The 16425-nt window shown below is 37.4% G+C and overlaps 1 pseudogene; it reads left to right on the forward strand.

Moving 5' to 3' along the window:
• Positions 1-4727: 4727 nt before the first annotated feature.
• On the forward strand, positions 4728-5559 carry LOC110293627 (annotated as a pseudogene).
• The last annotated feature ends 10866 nt before the right edge of the window (positions 5560-16425 follow it).

Here is a 16425-nt window from a genome sequence, read left to right on the forward strand (position 1 = left end):
CATTTTCATTAAATTCCAGAAAGTCTTAATTTCTTTCATTCTTTATTCCCTGGACAAGTATGTGAGCTTCCATGAGTATATGGGCTTTCTGTTGTTTTTGATGTTATTAAAGACCAGCTTTAGTCTGTAGTGATATGATAAAATTCATTGTGAATTTTGAAGGAAAATGAATGGAACTAAAAAATATCATCCCGAATGAAATAACACAGACTCCAAAGGATATACATGGTATGTACTCACTGATAAGTGGATATTCACCAAAATGTTTAGAATAGTGTCTTAGTCAGGGTTTCTATTCCTGCCCAAACATCATGACCAAGAAGCAAATTGGGGAGGAAAGGGTTTATTCGGCTTACACTTCCATACTGCTGTTCATTACCAAAGGAAGTCAGGACTGGAACTCAAGCAGGTCAGAAAGCAGGAGCTGATGCAGAGGTCATGGAGGGATGTTCTTTACTGGCTTGCTTCTCTTGGCTTGCTCAGCCTGCTCTCTTATAAAACCAAGACTACCAGCCCAGAGATGGTTCCAACCACAAGAGGCCTTTCCCCCTTGATCACTAATTGAGGAAATGCCTTACAGTTGGATCTCATGGAGGAATTTCCTCAAGTGAAGCTCCTTTCTCTGTGATAACTCCAGCTGTGTCAAGTTGACACAAAACTAGCCAGTACAAATACCCATAATACAAATTACAGACCATATGAAGCTTAGCAAGTAGGAAGGCCCAAGTGTGGATACTTCAATCCCACTGAGAAGGGAAACAAAACAATAGCCAGAGGCAGAGAGAGGGAGGGACCTGGGTGAGAGAGGGGAGGGAGGAAAGAGGGGTAGAATCAGGTATGGGGGCAGGGTGACAGGAGAAAAGCCCGGGGGGCCTGGAGAATGAATAGAAATACACAGCAGTGTGACATGGATGTGCGTTGTGTGTGGGGGGTCTCTAGACCATCCATACACCAGGAATGTGAGAGGCTCCCAGAACCCAATGGGGATGAGCTTAGCCACAATGCCCAACAGTGGGGAGATAGAACCTATAAAGACCTCCTCCAATAGATAGACATGACCCCCACTTGAGACATGGGATCACCCCCCATCTTCAAAATTATTGACCCAGAATTGTTCCTGTCTAAAGGAAATGCAAGGACAAAATGGAGCAGAGACTGAAGAATAAGCCATTCAGAGACTGGCCCAGCTTAAGAACCATTCCACGACCAGGATCCAACCCCCACTCCTATTATGCCAGTAGACAGGAGCATAACATGGCTGTCCTCTGAGGGCCTCTACTAGCAGCAGACTGAGACAGATGCAGATACTTGCAACCAACCACTGGACTGAGATTGGATACCCCTATGTAAGAATTCGGGGAAGGACTGAAGGAGCTGAAGGGTATTGGAACTCCATAGGAAGAACAACATTATCATCTTACCCAGATTCCTCAGAGCTCTCTGATGCTAAATAGCCAACCAAAGAACATACCCTGGCTGGTCCATGGCCACTGCTACATATATAAGAGAGGACTGCCTTGACTTGCCCCAGTGAGAAAGGATGTGCTTAATCCTGTAGAAACTTGATACCCTAGAGAAGGGGATGCTAGGAGTGCAAGTTGGGAGTGTGTGGGTGTGTGTGCGTGTGGGTGGATGGATGGATGGATGGATGGATAGATGAGCACATTCTCAGAAGCAAAGGGAAGAGGGTGTAGAACTCATGTATGTGGGGGGCAAGGAATGGGTAAACAGTTAGAATGTAAATAAAATAATTAATAAAAACAATATGTTTTAGAAGAAGAATTTCTTCTGACATTCTACATTATATAGCCATTTGTATGTTTAGAATGATAAAAATAAAATGCATTGTTGAATAGCTCTGTAATGGGGACCATAGGACTAAAATGGAACTTTGAAGTCCACTTCTGCTATTTAGTGAGATAAATTACTTTAAACAAGTTTCTTATCCTCTCTAACCCCCACTTCTATAAAATATAAACAGGATATAAAATATCTATGTCATTAAATAGTTGTGGTGATCATGTGAAAGAAATAATGTAAAAATATTACTATTAATTACACATTACACATTATCTGTCCACCAATATCCATACCCCAATGTCTCTTAGGCTCACTACAAAACCCCACTATGTATATTATTTTTGCAAGTTGAGACTGTATAATGAAATAGGTTTTAATGACTATAAGCAGACATAATATGTATCCTTTCTGACCATTAGAATTAAGACAAGATACATGCTACCTTTATAGTTTCCATTTTCTTCCTTCTAAGTAGACCCTGCTTTGTCCACACTGCTTTCACAACATAAGTTTCTGGAGACCTTAAAAATGTCAGGTATGTTTCTGAAGCCTAGGTCACACAAGAACCTACATGCTCTTCCTCATAACTATTTGCATAAGGAGTAGATTTGCTTTGTTTTAACTTGTCTCTTTTTAAATATCCTTGTAAGACTATTATAGGTATTACCTTAACTAGGAAACTAAGGTGAGATTCTACTACCCATGGGTATTTAAACCCAGGTACAATATCTTCATTAATTTTCTCACCAGCTTAGGCTTTCTTTGAGGAAAATATTTAGACTTCACAATTCTTTTCTTCCTCTACAAGGTTTATCACAGAACCTTTTTGAATGAAACATTTGGAAACAGTTCTTTGTTGAATGATGGAGTTCTTGAAATTGAGTCATAGTTCATTGGAAGTTCCCACTGCTACTTCTTTTCTTTATCTCTCTCATATCTAGCTTTTATCATTATCCTTCTTCAACTACAGGCTGCGTGGAGCCTAGAATTACAGCTTATATGACTCTTTTTATAATCATACAGTTGTGCTTGCAGCAAGATTGTGCCATGATATGACATTATAATTTCTTCTTTGAAATCCAATAAACCTTAAGGAAACTAGGATTCCCCTATGCTATATGAATAACTTATATTATGTGTAGTAATGCCAGTGGTTTTTGTACAGTAATTAAGGAGATAGTAAAAGTGCTCAGGTAACTTGAGGAAAACTCAGGAAATATTACCAATGATTTAAGTTTCATTGTTCTTGAGCATTATTTCATATTACAAAAATTTAAGTATGTGTGTATTAGGTTCTTGTTAAGAATGTACGTTTTGTATTAAAACTAGCTTTAAAAGACAGTAAAGTTTATGACTATTATATACTTGATGGATATTAGAAATTTGCAATCCAACAGGAGCTAAAGGATAAGAAATGTCTGAAGATCATCCTTCCTTGCAGTTTCTACAGTGTTGGATACAAAATAGCATGAAGTGATTTAATTTTTATAACCACTTTATTTGCTTCTAAGTACTTGGAATATATAATTAACATAGATCAGCTTGGGGAAATGGTAACTCACTTGACAGGATCTCTCCATGTGGCTCAGAGTGGTTCATAAATCTCACTATGTGCCATAGGAAAGGTTTGTGTTTAAGGATATGCTCCTATTTCAGCTTCTCAAGTGTATGCGCTCACATATGCACAACTGGCAAGTTTTAAATGTCAGATTAAATAGCCCATAAGTAACCAGATAGTGTCAAGCCTGTAGATATCTGTTCTAGCTAGGCAAATGTCATTATTTTAGATATTTATCTAATGAAGTATACTCTTGGAGACATCTGAGTATCAACTCTATCTTTAATATTTTCTAATGTGTGCATCATGGGTAAAACAGTTTTCTTAAATGTTAGCTTTTCCAAAGTTTAGAACACACACAAAAAAAAAATTTACTAAGCCCTAAAATTACTAGGAAGGTTAAATAAAATATATTTAAATTTTAGAACCATATTAGAAACTTAGTGAATGCTTAGAAACTTAGTGAAAGTGTTAACACATTATTTAGAGTGGTAAGTGATCAAACTGTCAGGACCATGAGGAGATGGATATCAACATCACCCAGGAATCTGCTAAAAACCTAAATTCTCAGCTTACTTCAAATATATAGTATGTGTGTTGGGGCCCAGCTGTGGTTCTGCTGGTTCTTTGTCCTGCTTGTTCTCCTTCAGGATGTCCAGCCACTACTAGATACCAGGCTGGAAAGATGAAGAGGAGTCTGGAAAGGGTGAGGTCTGCAAAATCCCAGTTTGGCTGGGAGGAGTTTCTCTAAGGAAGGCTTTCTACAAGGATTTTAGTGTTACAGCTCTTTTAGATAATATGCAATGAAATTACTCTTTTAGATGATCTTCAATGAAACAGCTGGTGTGAGTAAAGGAACAATTTATATGGGGTGGACAAGGTCCATGTAAAACATGGAGAGTGGAGAGGAATTTTCAGGGAGAATGTAAAATCTTTTTGCTGAGTTTAAAATCATTTGTGTTCATTTCATTTGTGTTCATCATTTGTAAGGGGAGGCCTTCCAGGAATTCCAGGCACTTGCTGGACAGGTTCTTATCTGCAAAGAGGAATTTGAACTTGTAGGTTTGTGAAGCACTATCTTCCTCAGGTAGAGGGTGTCATGGATCTGGCTCCCCAGACCAGGTCAGAGAAGGGGAAACCCTGATAGAAAAAGAGAGTCTTTCATTTTTCACCAAGCTAGGAGGTCCTATCCAGACATGGTAGACTTTGACCTTAACTAGGAAGATTTCTCACTACAGAGTTACTAAAATATAAATTGTTGATGAGCAAGATAAAACTATCAAGAACCATTGCTTTCTCTAAATGCTGCAGCATTTCTTGGCTTCTATTTTCTATTATGTAATTATCTCTGTGTTCAATAGGACATGTAAACAGCACAGACTTCAAGCAATTGTACCAGATGTTAACAGACCATGACATTCAATTTTACATGTATGGAACTCTAAAAGCCCTGGATACTTGTCACAGTAGAGGGATTATGCACAGAGATGTGAAATCCCATAATGTCATGATTGATCATGAGCACAGAAAGCTTTGGCTAATAGACTAGAGTTTAGCTGAGTTTTACCGTCCTGGCCAAGAGTATAATGTCCAAGTTGCTTCCCAATATTTAAGAGATCCAGAGCTACTTGTAGATTATCAGATGTACGATTTTAGTTTGGATATGTGAGAGCTTGGGTTGTATGCTGGCAAGTATGATCTTCCAGAAGGAGTCATCTTCCCGTGGACATGACAATTATGATCAGTTGGTGAGGATAGCCAAGGTTCTGGGAACAGAAGATTTGTATGACTACATTGAAAAGTACAACATTGAATTAGATTCATGTTTCAACAATATCTTGGGCAGACACTCCCATAAGTGATGGGAATGCTTTGTCCACAGTGAAAACCAGCATCTTGTTAGCCCTGAGGCCTTGGATTTTGTGTACAAGCTGCTGCAATACGACCACCAGTCACAGCTCACTGGAAGAGAGGTCATGGAACACCCTTACTTCTATTCTGTTGTGAAGGACCAGGCTTGAATGAGTTCCACTAACATGGCAGGAGGCAGCACACCTGCCAGCAGGGTGAATATGATATCAGGGATTTCTTCAGTGCCAACCCTTTCATCACTCCTTAGACCTCTGGAAGGCTCACCAGTGAGTGCTGCTGTCAAGTCACTTGGGATACATGTTCCAGCTGCGGCTGGAGCTCAGAAATAATGACCCCCATCTATTTTCTGATGCCTGAGCAGAGGTGGAGAAGACATCCCTCTCTTTGATGCAGCTTGTGCCTGGTTGGGAGGGGTGAGAACACTTCAGAAGCACCGTGTCTCAACTGTTGCTGGTGGATTTAGTAGTTGAGTCACTATATATATATATATATATATATATATATATATATATATATATATGAGTGTTTGTGTATGTGTTATCACGACCTGGTTTCTGCTCATTTTGTAATCCAAAAGCTCTCTGCTTGTGCTTCATTATTAAACACCATTTTCTTGTGTTAAATATATATATAGTCAAGTATGTGTATATATGTATATATATATATATATATGTATGTATATATATATGAGTGTGTGTGTGGGTGTGTGTGCTGATTTACTTTTCTTTTTTCTTTAAAAAAACTTGGACTTTTCATAACTCAGGGAATCCCCTGAAAAAATTACCTGCAGGTGGAATATTTCATGGACGAAAGTTTTTCTACCCTTCCAAATTCAGTTTGCCACAACTAAAGAACAAAGTTAAACTGGCTGCAGTCCAGTTGGATGGAGATTTCACCCCCTTCCCATGTTGCTTTCCCCACATTGTACACTCTTGGGGCTTATATCTCATGTTCTTATCCAGAGAGAGGAGGGGAGGGAAAAGGTAGCGAGGACCCAGTCCATCCTGAAACACTGTTCTGCTGGCTGGCCACTTCATCTCTTCTCCCAGGAATGCATCCGTGGCTTATTTCAGGTCTGCTGGAGATGGGTCTGTCTTATTTACATCAAGATGTTAAAAGTCTACCCAACTTGCAGATAGATCCAAAAGCTTTCCTTTTGAATGAATCATGTCTTACTAATCTAACCCTAAATGATTAATTTAATTTTAGTTTAGTTTCCATTAGTGATACTTTCCTTTCTGGGTTCCTACCTTGGTCTTTCCCTTTTTGTCTCTGGATATGCTGTGCTTCATAGCTGGTAGGGGAGGGAAGGCAAAGTCTTTTTCAGTTTTCTTTGACTTGGACATTTTGAAGTCAGATAGTTAGTGAGCATAATTTATTGCTTTCTAAAAAAGAAATATTGTCCATATAAGTTTCATGCTAGGACTCTTATGAGCTAACAAGTGATATGGCCACACTGGGTTCATTTTAAGCTTTGGACTCCCCCCTCCCACCCCAACCCCCACGCTCCCATCTGCCTTGCTCTTTCTTCACTTGCCATCCAGTGAGGAGCCCAGCTCTCAGAACTGTAAGTATATTTGAGAGGCAGGAGCAGAGCGATTATCTCCAGTGAACCAGAAATGGTAGACCTGTAATTCTGGGAAACTATCAGTTCTCTTGTTATGGCCCTACCATCCCTTGCTCTGTGTGTGTGTGTGTGTGTGTGTGTGTGTGTGTGTGTGTGTGTGTATTATGTCTATGTGTAATATATATATATATATATATATATATATATATATACTACTTTGTCCTTCATATGTGAAAGATCCAGTGTTGGGATTCCTTGGTGTAAATAAATGTTTGGTTATATTTATCAAAAAAGAAAAAAAAATCAACACAATAGATTTCCTTGACCCTTATACAAAATTATTAAGTGTAGCACACATGTTTTGTAGAGGTGACACTGAGGCTCATCAACTATAGTCATACAGATAAAATAGTTATAAATTTTTTTACTACACATAATGTAGGGCTACATTTTTTTACTACACATAATGATGAGAACTATCAACACATCACTGTTATTTGTGGTCTATGTAGACATCTTCATAACAAACATCATTGAAATACTGGGACAAGACCAATGGGCCTCTTTTTCCAAACTTTATATGCCTCAGTACAGGGGAATGCCAGGGCTATGAAATGGGAGTGGGTGGGTAGGGGAGTGGGGGGGAGGGTATGGGGGACTTTTGGGATAGCATTGGAAATGTAAATGAAGAAAATACCTAATAAATTAAAAAAAGAGAAAAAAATACAAATATTTCCCACTTTTGATTTTAATCCAATGCTGTCATATCCAATTACTGCATGTATAGACATTAACTCAAAAAGCTGAAGTTGAAAGAAATTTTCTTTTACAAATGCAGGTATATGAAGAAGAAATCTTGTTATTTATTGAGAAACTCTTAATAATTTTATGTTCATTGAACACTGAAATACAAACTCAATATTACAATGATATACCTTACTAAAGTCAAATTAAAATTCAATTTTTTATTTCTCCATGTCAATGATGTGAAGATAAAAAAACATGACACTTGCAAAAAGTAATAGTGACAATCAGAAATAGGAAAACAAAAGCAAAAGAAATGAGCTAAAAAGGAAAGACTGTGAAAAGGCATATTATAGTGCTAGAATGCAGAAGCTGTAGAGATAGGATCTTAGAGCTGGCCAGAATCTGTAATTAAGAGTTATATGTTAAAATTTTGAATCATGATGAATAACTGCTTGGGTGGGAGTCATTAATCGTTCTTTGAGAATACATTTATAACAATTCATATGGTATTTCTCGTTTTGGAATTCTTTTTCTGATTTTTGATTTTGCAGGCCTTCTTTATTGAAAGCCTCACTTCTGTGTTATGTTTCTGTATTTAAGTTATACAGAATTCTATTTCACATGTAGTAATACACAGACCATGATGGTTACGCTTTTCAATATGATTGGATTATGGTACATGAAAGCCCAGGACAGAATACTTTGTGATGTGTCTTTGAAGGAATTTCGAGGGAAAACTGCTATGTAAAACAGTAACTGTGGAGGAGAGACCTGGATATTAGTATAGTAGCACTATATAATCTGAGAGTCTGAGTGAAATAGAATTGGAAAACAGAAAAATTAGCAAACCAGCCCATGCCTATATTTCCAACACCACTGCAGATTCTAGTTTCTTTATGTTTTTACTCTAGTGATACTCTAGGGAAATTTCAGACTCTCAGATTTAGAGTGTGATTGAATTATTTATCCCATAGGTTTTAGGAACTAATCTTTTTAGTGAAGGGACATGATAACCAAGGCCACTTATAAAAAGAAAACATTTAATTGGGGGCTTGCTTCAAGTTTCAGAGGCATAGCAAGGGGCATGGTGTCAGGTGAGCATGGTGCTAGAGAAGAACCTGAGAGCTACATCCTGATCCATAGGAAGAGAAAGAGAGCCTAAAACTATCATGGGCTTTTGAAATGCCAAAGCCCCCCACTCTTCCAACAAGGCCCTGCCTACTCTAACAATGCCACACCTTGTATCGTTTCAATCATTGCAAATAGTTTACTCACTAGTAACTAAGCATTCAAGCATATTAACATTTGGAGGCCTGTTCTTATTAAAACCACCATGCTATTTCTTGAGATATCCTGTTCATGTAGTAGGAAACTACTGGTTCTCTGTTTTACCAGTCTATAGATGGTTATTATTGTACTAGCTACAGGCCAATCTTGAAAGTCAATCTAGTGAAACCTCTTTATAATTATTTATTGACTGCCAGTTCTTATTATCTAGAGAATGCAGGCTAATACATAGACCATAAAATGGTAAAAAAACAATCATGCAGAACAGCAATACCATAGTATCTTCTTACTTTATGGTATACACAATTATTTTTAAAATAGTTACTTTGTTGGCTTCTTCAGACAAATACATTTTTAATTCATTTAATTCTTAAATGATCCTAGAAATTTTACCAAACAAAAAGAATACCAATGAAATCAGACTGCACATCTCTAAAATGAAGTTTTCATCATTGACAGATTTTGTGGCTTGAGATTTTTTTTTCCAAAATTCAACTTCTAGCCTCTCTGAAATAGTCTAGATTTTCTTCTATATACTTTGTGTTTTGGGAAATTGTAGCTTCCAGAATATCGACATCTGACACTGTTATCCTTCATGATTTTCATCTTCAAGAATTTGACACTTAGAATTTTAGAATATAATAATATTAATCATTGGGGGTTTCTTTCTAGTTTTAAAATTATCTTAATTAATGCAATGTGTCTAGAGTAAATACTTGTGTGACGAATGAATTACTATTATGGATAAAGAATAGTCACAAATTCTTGAAGTTCTGTGTTCAGCAACGTCTACTCATGGTATATTCTATATTCATCTGTCTTCTCTATTTAAATAGTTGAGAATTGTAGTTGTCAGGCAAATCATAAACATCTAGGTTAAAAATGAATATCAATATAATTCCAATAGTTTCTAAGAATACAGGAGGGAAAGGGAATGATAGAAATAAATTATCATTACTTGGAAAGGCTTTTGTAGAGCTTACACTCTAATTCATTGACTATTGAAAGGTTGCATTCAAATTATAATTTTCTATTCTTTACATGAACTCACTAGGGACAGCAGCTACCACAGTACTAAAAAAAAAGTCTGATAGTTTTGGAGACAGTTATTCATGATAGAGAGTACTTACTTTGGAAAACTCTATAGTATGAAGTGAGAAAAACCAACTATTAATATTTAGGGGTCCTGTCTCCTATGCCCCATCCTGCAAAGACAAGATTGCTTTCTGCTCACATAGATTTAATTTTCAATTCTGTATCTCTGATTCTTGGTTTTTAAACATTTCCTAAATGACTCTTTATAGTTGTCTCAGTTTAGAAGTGAGGTAATCCATTTTTCCCCCATCGGTTCTTTGTAAAGTGTTTATGCAATTTTTATTTTTTTATGGTCGCTAAAACACTGGCTGGGTTTCACTGTCACTAGGTAGAGAATCCAATCATGTTACAAATGACTTGTGAATGCTAGGCTCTTTTCTGGTGAGCTCACATATTCCTAGCTTAGGACTGAAATAAGAAGATCGAAAGACACCATGAAGAATGGGAGCACAGGAAGGAATAACAAACTTCATGTGTACTGGAGAGATAAAATTGAATTCTGTCAGGAACATACCAGGCTGAGAGCAGAAAAATCAGCCCATTGGCTTATGAAAACCCAAAAAGCACTGTAAACAGAAGTCCAGACATGAAATGGAATAAAGGAGTTAGAGCCAATTGTTTGCAGTAGCAAGGAGACAGAACTTTAAGACCCAACAGGTGAGATAACCCAGCCTGGGCCTGGGAGCATTATCATAAGCCCCATAGGTATATATAGCTCATTACTATTCACCGGCAAGTCTAAGGAACACGAATATTTGGATTTCTTCAAAAGGTCACTGCCAGTTAAGTATACAGAGAAAGTTCTATCCTCATCTTGATTAAATTGTAGATTAAGCTTTTAAGTCCAAAGTATGGGAAACTACACTCAAATACTAAACCAAGCAGGAATTCTGTGGGACCCCTTCCAAAGAAAATGAAGCAAAGTGTAGTTCTAACATGTCTGAGCACATATGGTTCTCATTTTTGGTAAAAGTCCTATCCACCAAGGAAAATCGTGAATGGTTTCTGGAAACATGCCCAGGATCCAAACCTACTCTAAAGCTAACAAGAAAGTGCTGATCTTTGATGCTTTCCAGGTCTCATAACGAAGCGGGTTAAGTATAAGGGTTCAGGAACTAACGAGCTCCCCCTTGAATCTTAATTTTGCCAGTAACTACTAGTGGATAGTACTTATAAGCTTTCTGATCTTTTACTGCCTCTGTTAATGAGACTAAAAGTAGTGCATAAACTATAGGGTTATTATGAGAACTTAGTGAACAAACACATACACAGTCCCTAGAATGTAGCCTAGCAAAGAGTAAGGAGCCATTATTTATAGTTATTATTACTCCATCTAGACAGTTGGATGGTTTATTAGAAATTTCAAGGTCTAAGACTTACATCTTTTAAACATTTTTAAAAAAGAGAAGTTGCTTTTTTAAAACTTAAACCACCATATATTATAAAAATCCGATACTCCTCTTAATATGAAATAAAGTATCTAATATCTAATACCCTATTCAGCCTTCTATTGATATCTTTTTAAAGTCCATGAAGCACACAGCTTTAAAACTACTGAATACAAATGAATCAACCCCCAGTTGCTAATAGGAAAGGAGCTGCCAGCTTTTTATCTGAGATTATCAGTTTCAGTAATGGGACCTTCAGTATTCCATGTTTCTCCGTGTAGTTCTTGCTGTCCTGGAACTCACTCTGTAGACCAAGTTGGCCTCGAACTCAGAAATCTGCCTGTCTTTGCTTCCCAAGTGCTGGGATTAAAGGCATGCACCACCACGCCCAGCTGAGGAAACTATTCTACCAGAGGAACTAAAAAAGAAAAAAGCAGGAAACAGTGACAAAGAAAAATATAATGATGGATCAGAGCTCAGAATCCCCATCTCTGTGAATTGCTACAGGGATAAGAGCCTTGAGACCATTAACTGCGAAAGAACAGGACATTGGAAGACTATGGAGGTTCAAGAAAACTATGGAATATGGCTGAGCAGATATTTGACTGTCATCATCAATCTTGGAAAATTATCTTCTTTCAGCGATTTTTATCAAGCCTTATAATTTCTAAAACTTCTTATACTAATTTAAACTTATAGAATATTTCACATTTTTTTTAAAAATTTCATATTCTGAACTATATCCTGCTTCTGGAAACCATACTTACTGTGGGAAAAAAAATGCCCAGATTTCTCCTGCCAGTGGAATGTTTGTACTCAACAGTGGCCAGGAAGAACATGCTGTCTTTGCTGTGGTCATAGTTTCCAGTGGCTACCACAGCATACAACCTTATATCCCTCTAAAGTCATTTCCAGTTATTGAGACCTTTAAAAGGCCAGTGCTTCCTCAGCTACCAAAATAAGTACCCAACTAGATTTAGGGCGAAAAGCATTGTGGTCATTTAGGAAATGTAGATTCAGGCCTATGAACTGAATAAGAAGGTTGGCTGTGTTCAGCAACAATTGGATAAAGCAAATCTCTGAATATGGCTATACTTCAGATAGAGAATCTCACTCTGGGTTTAAGTCTACACCCTTGAATATTCTGCCACACACAATTGTCAAATTGATAATAAAAAACAAATGAATTAGTGATTTAATCACAAATGGTATGGTCTTTAACCTTAAAAAAATTACCTATGACAGAACTTATATTAAATTCATTTGCTTTATGGAGTCACCAAGGTGAAAACACCAGAAGAACTAACAGGTGGCACAAGATGGGCATATTGATGCCATTGTTTTTGCAGCGTGATATGCTTTCTCATTTCTTTTCCTTGAAGATTTGCTTGTTTAAATACAGGATAATATAAGACCTCATTGCCTAAATTCATGTTCCTTCCTCATGCAGAGATGTCAAACATTACATAAACTGTTCTCATTAATCATCTAGGTTCCGGCATTCTAAACATTGCACTTCACCCATTTGGATGAAGAGTTGTCAAAGTTTTTTGTAACTTGTTCTCAGTTTTGTAGTTTTGTATCTCAAAATGATGATATAAGACCTTACCAAAAGGAATGAGTTAGTTTTAACTTGTTTGGCGAATACCAGAGTCACATATTACAGACCTATCATATTGACTACCTAGAGGAGCCTAACTTCAATGTAAGTACAAAGTCAGCCTTTGGTTCTGTCTTTGAAAGACCACAAATTGGTTGTGAAGTATGACTTCAGACCCTTCAACTCATAGCAGTATTACAAAATTGGAACTAGGCAATAGAAATGAGATGGGCATGTTTGCGTTTCTCAGAAGTAAGGTGTCTTACTTAGGGTTTTATTTCTATGAAGAGACACTATGTCCACTGCAACTCTTATATAAGAAACCATTTAATTGGGGCTGGCTTACAGTGTCAGTGGTTTAGTTAATATCTCTATGGTGGGACATGGTGGCACATATGCACACATGGTGCTAAAGAAGGAGCTGAGACTTCTACGTAGTAATCCACAAGCATCAGAAGGTGACTGTGAGCCAACCTGAGCATAGTTTGAGCATAGGGGACATCCAAGCCTGTCCCCTACAGTGACACACTTCCTCTGACAAAGCCATGCGTGTAGCCAGAATTTTCTACTTTGTGGCTTCTTTTTACTTCTACTCTTCTCCCCCAGCCCCCACCTTTGCTTCCACCATTTCAACTCCCTAACACTAGAGAAGAAACAAAAAAGGATAGAGGAAAAAGAGGGTGCTGCTATTGTTAGACTACTTCCTGCTTATTAGCATCATTAAGTTCCTTTGGCAAGTTTTATCTTCCTCATCAGGATATCTAATTTCTTCTTGTATTTGTTCCTTCTTTGTGCATGACTGTAGCTGTTTTTGCTACACCGCTTTGGCTTCCAGCTGGTCACATGTGGGCATCTGCCCAAGAGCTATTTTTGGATCTGAAAATGAAAGACACACATATTAGCTTATTTTTAACATGACTTATGAGCTCAGTGGCTGGACACTCCTGCAGCTAGCATGCCCTACCCTCTGGTACTCCTGCCGCAACACCTAAATCTACTTATAACGTTGCTGCCCTGTTACCTTCTGTGAAGCCCATTGGTCTTTGCTGCCCACTATGCTTTTGGGCAGTCCTTCCAAGGGCCGCTTCCCTTTGCTCTACATTTTGGATGATCATCTCCTCTCTGTGGCTCTAAATCTGTTCTGCCTGTCTCTCCTGGGTCAAGGCGATTCTCCCTTCCTCCACATGTGCCTTAGCCAGCGCAACTCTAATTACTCGGCTCTGTCTCTGTTTCCCCAGCCATTGGCTATCAGACAATTCTTTATTGCCAATCAAAACCAGCTGGAGGCAGGTTTCCTTTAGCCTGTGTGCAGGACACTGCAAACGTTTTTTGTTTTTGTTTTTGTTTTGTTGTTGTTGTTGTTGTTGTTTTGTTTTTGAGGGGTGGGGCGGAGGGGTAACAGAGCAAGAGAACACCAGCTGCTACACATGACTACATTTCAAACCGTGACCAACAGCAACCAACCAACCAACAACCCACCATGCCTCTTGGGTTTCTCGTATTTATATACACTCTGTAAAGTCCACAAAATTCCAAATGCCACATAATTGAAGAAACTGGCAAAATCACACCCCTGCTAGAGATTGAGGCAAATCATAGTCAGCTGCTGTGGACAATCTGAAGCAGCCCCATAATACACATCATGGATTAAAACAAAAACATATTCTTACAATATTCCTGTGGTTTTTAGAGACACCAAAATGCCAAAATTGTCACTACAGAAACCCACTCCAACAAGGCCACACCTCCTACTAGTGCTACTCTCTGGTACGATGACATACATGTATATATATTACATACATGTGTATGTAGTTAGATTATATACACATGAGTCTATGGGGGCCATTCTTATTCAAATCATTATACAAGGTATATTCAAGCCTTCAAAGTCTTGTGCTCTTAAGCATTCAAAAAAAATTTCAATTTCTATCTTTCTCAAAATCCTAGAGCATCTTGCGGTTGCTGTGGCCTTTAGCTTTTAAATTTGGCAATTCTCTTCTATTACATAATCTTTTCTATTTTACCTGTCAGCATCTCTTAAACAAAGAATAAGGATCACCAAAATACTGTATCAATAGTATACATTTTGTAATTAAAAGGAACAGATAAGAAGGCTAATTAGATTTATATTAATGCATTTTAAAAATTCACAAAAATTTCTACCACCACATTACAGGCTGTAGATGCTTTCATTAGTCAAAATCTGGATGCCACCTACCATTTTATTCTTCCACAAGCTGTTTTGAACTCTCAGAATGTTGCATGTGCAACATATCTTGTGGCCTTTATTTCTGCCATGAAGCCAAGATTGTTTCACATTCCTCTTCAGCTCCACTTCAAAATTGTTTCAGCATATGTCTGGAATGTCCAGTTCCTGGCATGCATTTCTTGTAGCCCATCTGCTATCTCTTAGCTGATGTAAACCTTCTCATAGTGAATAGATCATTTTGTATATGAAAAAATATAGCTCATGTACATTACAAAATTATAGTTTATATTTTATAAGATCTGTGTTGTGTCAAGAAAATATCAAGTTCTTAATATTGGATTTATCTGTTTATTCATAAAATAGCAATAAAATCCAGACAGTCTGTTGAGCCTAAGAATATAAAAATGAAAACAAAGCTATACTCTTAAAGAATCTACAGTCTGATAGAAGAAGTCACATAAATACGTATTTATACTCTGATGTAGAACAAAGAAAAGGGACATTCTAATGGAACATGTGGGGAAATCATTAGGGTAGATCCACTAGGTGGGACACCAGCAAGCTAAGAATTTACCAGATGAAAATAAGAACAGGAAAAAAAATCTATGAAAGTAGAATAAAATGAGTGATCAACAAGTGTGAAAATACTTGGAAAGTATGAGTCATGTGGAGTTATTTTAGGCTTTGGTGTTGTAAGTATAGGTTTTCAATCAAATTCCCCATGAATTTTTGGTATTCTGGATAAGAATGAAATACTGAATGAATTTAAGCCTTTGACCTAGAAACAGTACAGAGAAATGATGGATAAAGACCAGTAGTGAACTTGAAGATCTATTGCATGGCTTTGGGGGATGAAGAAAAGTGATACATTAGACATGACAGAATGGAGGCTGCAAGCTACCTATTCACAGAGCAAGTGGAATACAGGATTTCACTTCATGTTGTTTGCCCATGTTAGATCATAGAAATGCTTTTTAAAAATTCAGATTACTGGCCATCTGATTATATTTCTCAGAAATATATCTGATTTCTATGATTTTCTTACAATTAAAAAATTGTTACATACAAACAGTTATGCATAGTTAATGAAGTTAATTGCTTCCTGTAGAAGAAATTTGCATACTCGTGGTCACCAAAGTCTCTAGCATTACCCCTTCTTTCTGCAACACTGGAATATACAGTATTAAAAGTACTTTTGTACATCTGTGTCAGCCACGACATCTCCAGAAATGGACACTCTCTTAGATAGTCAGTTGTGTGTATTATTGGAGTCCAGTTTTAGCAGATTTGGCTTGGCTTTCC

Source organism: Mus caroli, chromosome 4 (assembly GCF_900094665.2).
Source record: "Mus caroli chromosome 4, CAROLI_EIJ_v1.1, whole genome shotgun sequence".
NCBI lineage: Eukaryota > Metazoa > Chordata > Mammalia > Rodentia > Muridae > Mus > Mus caroli.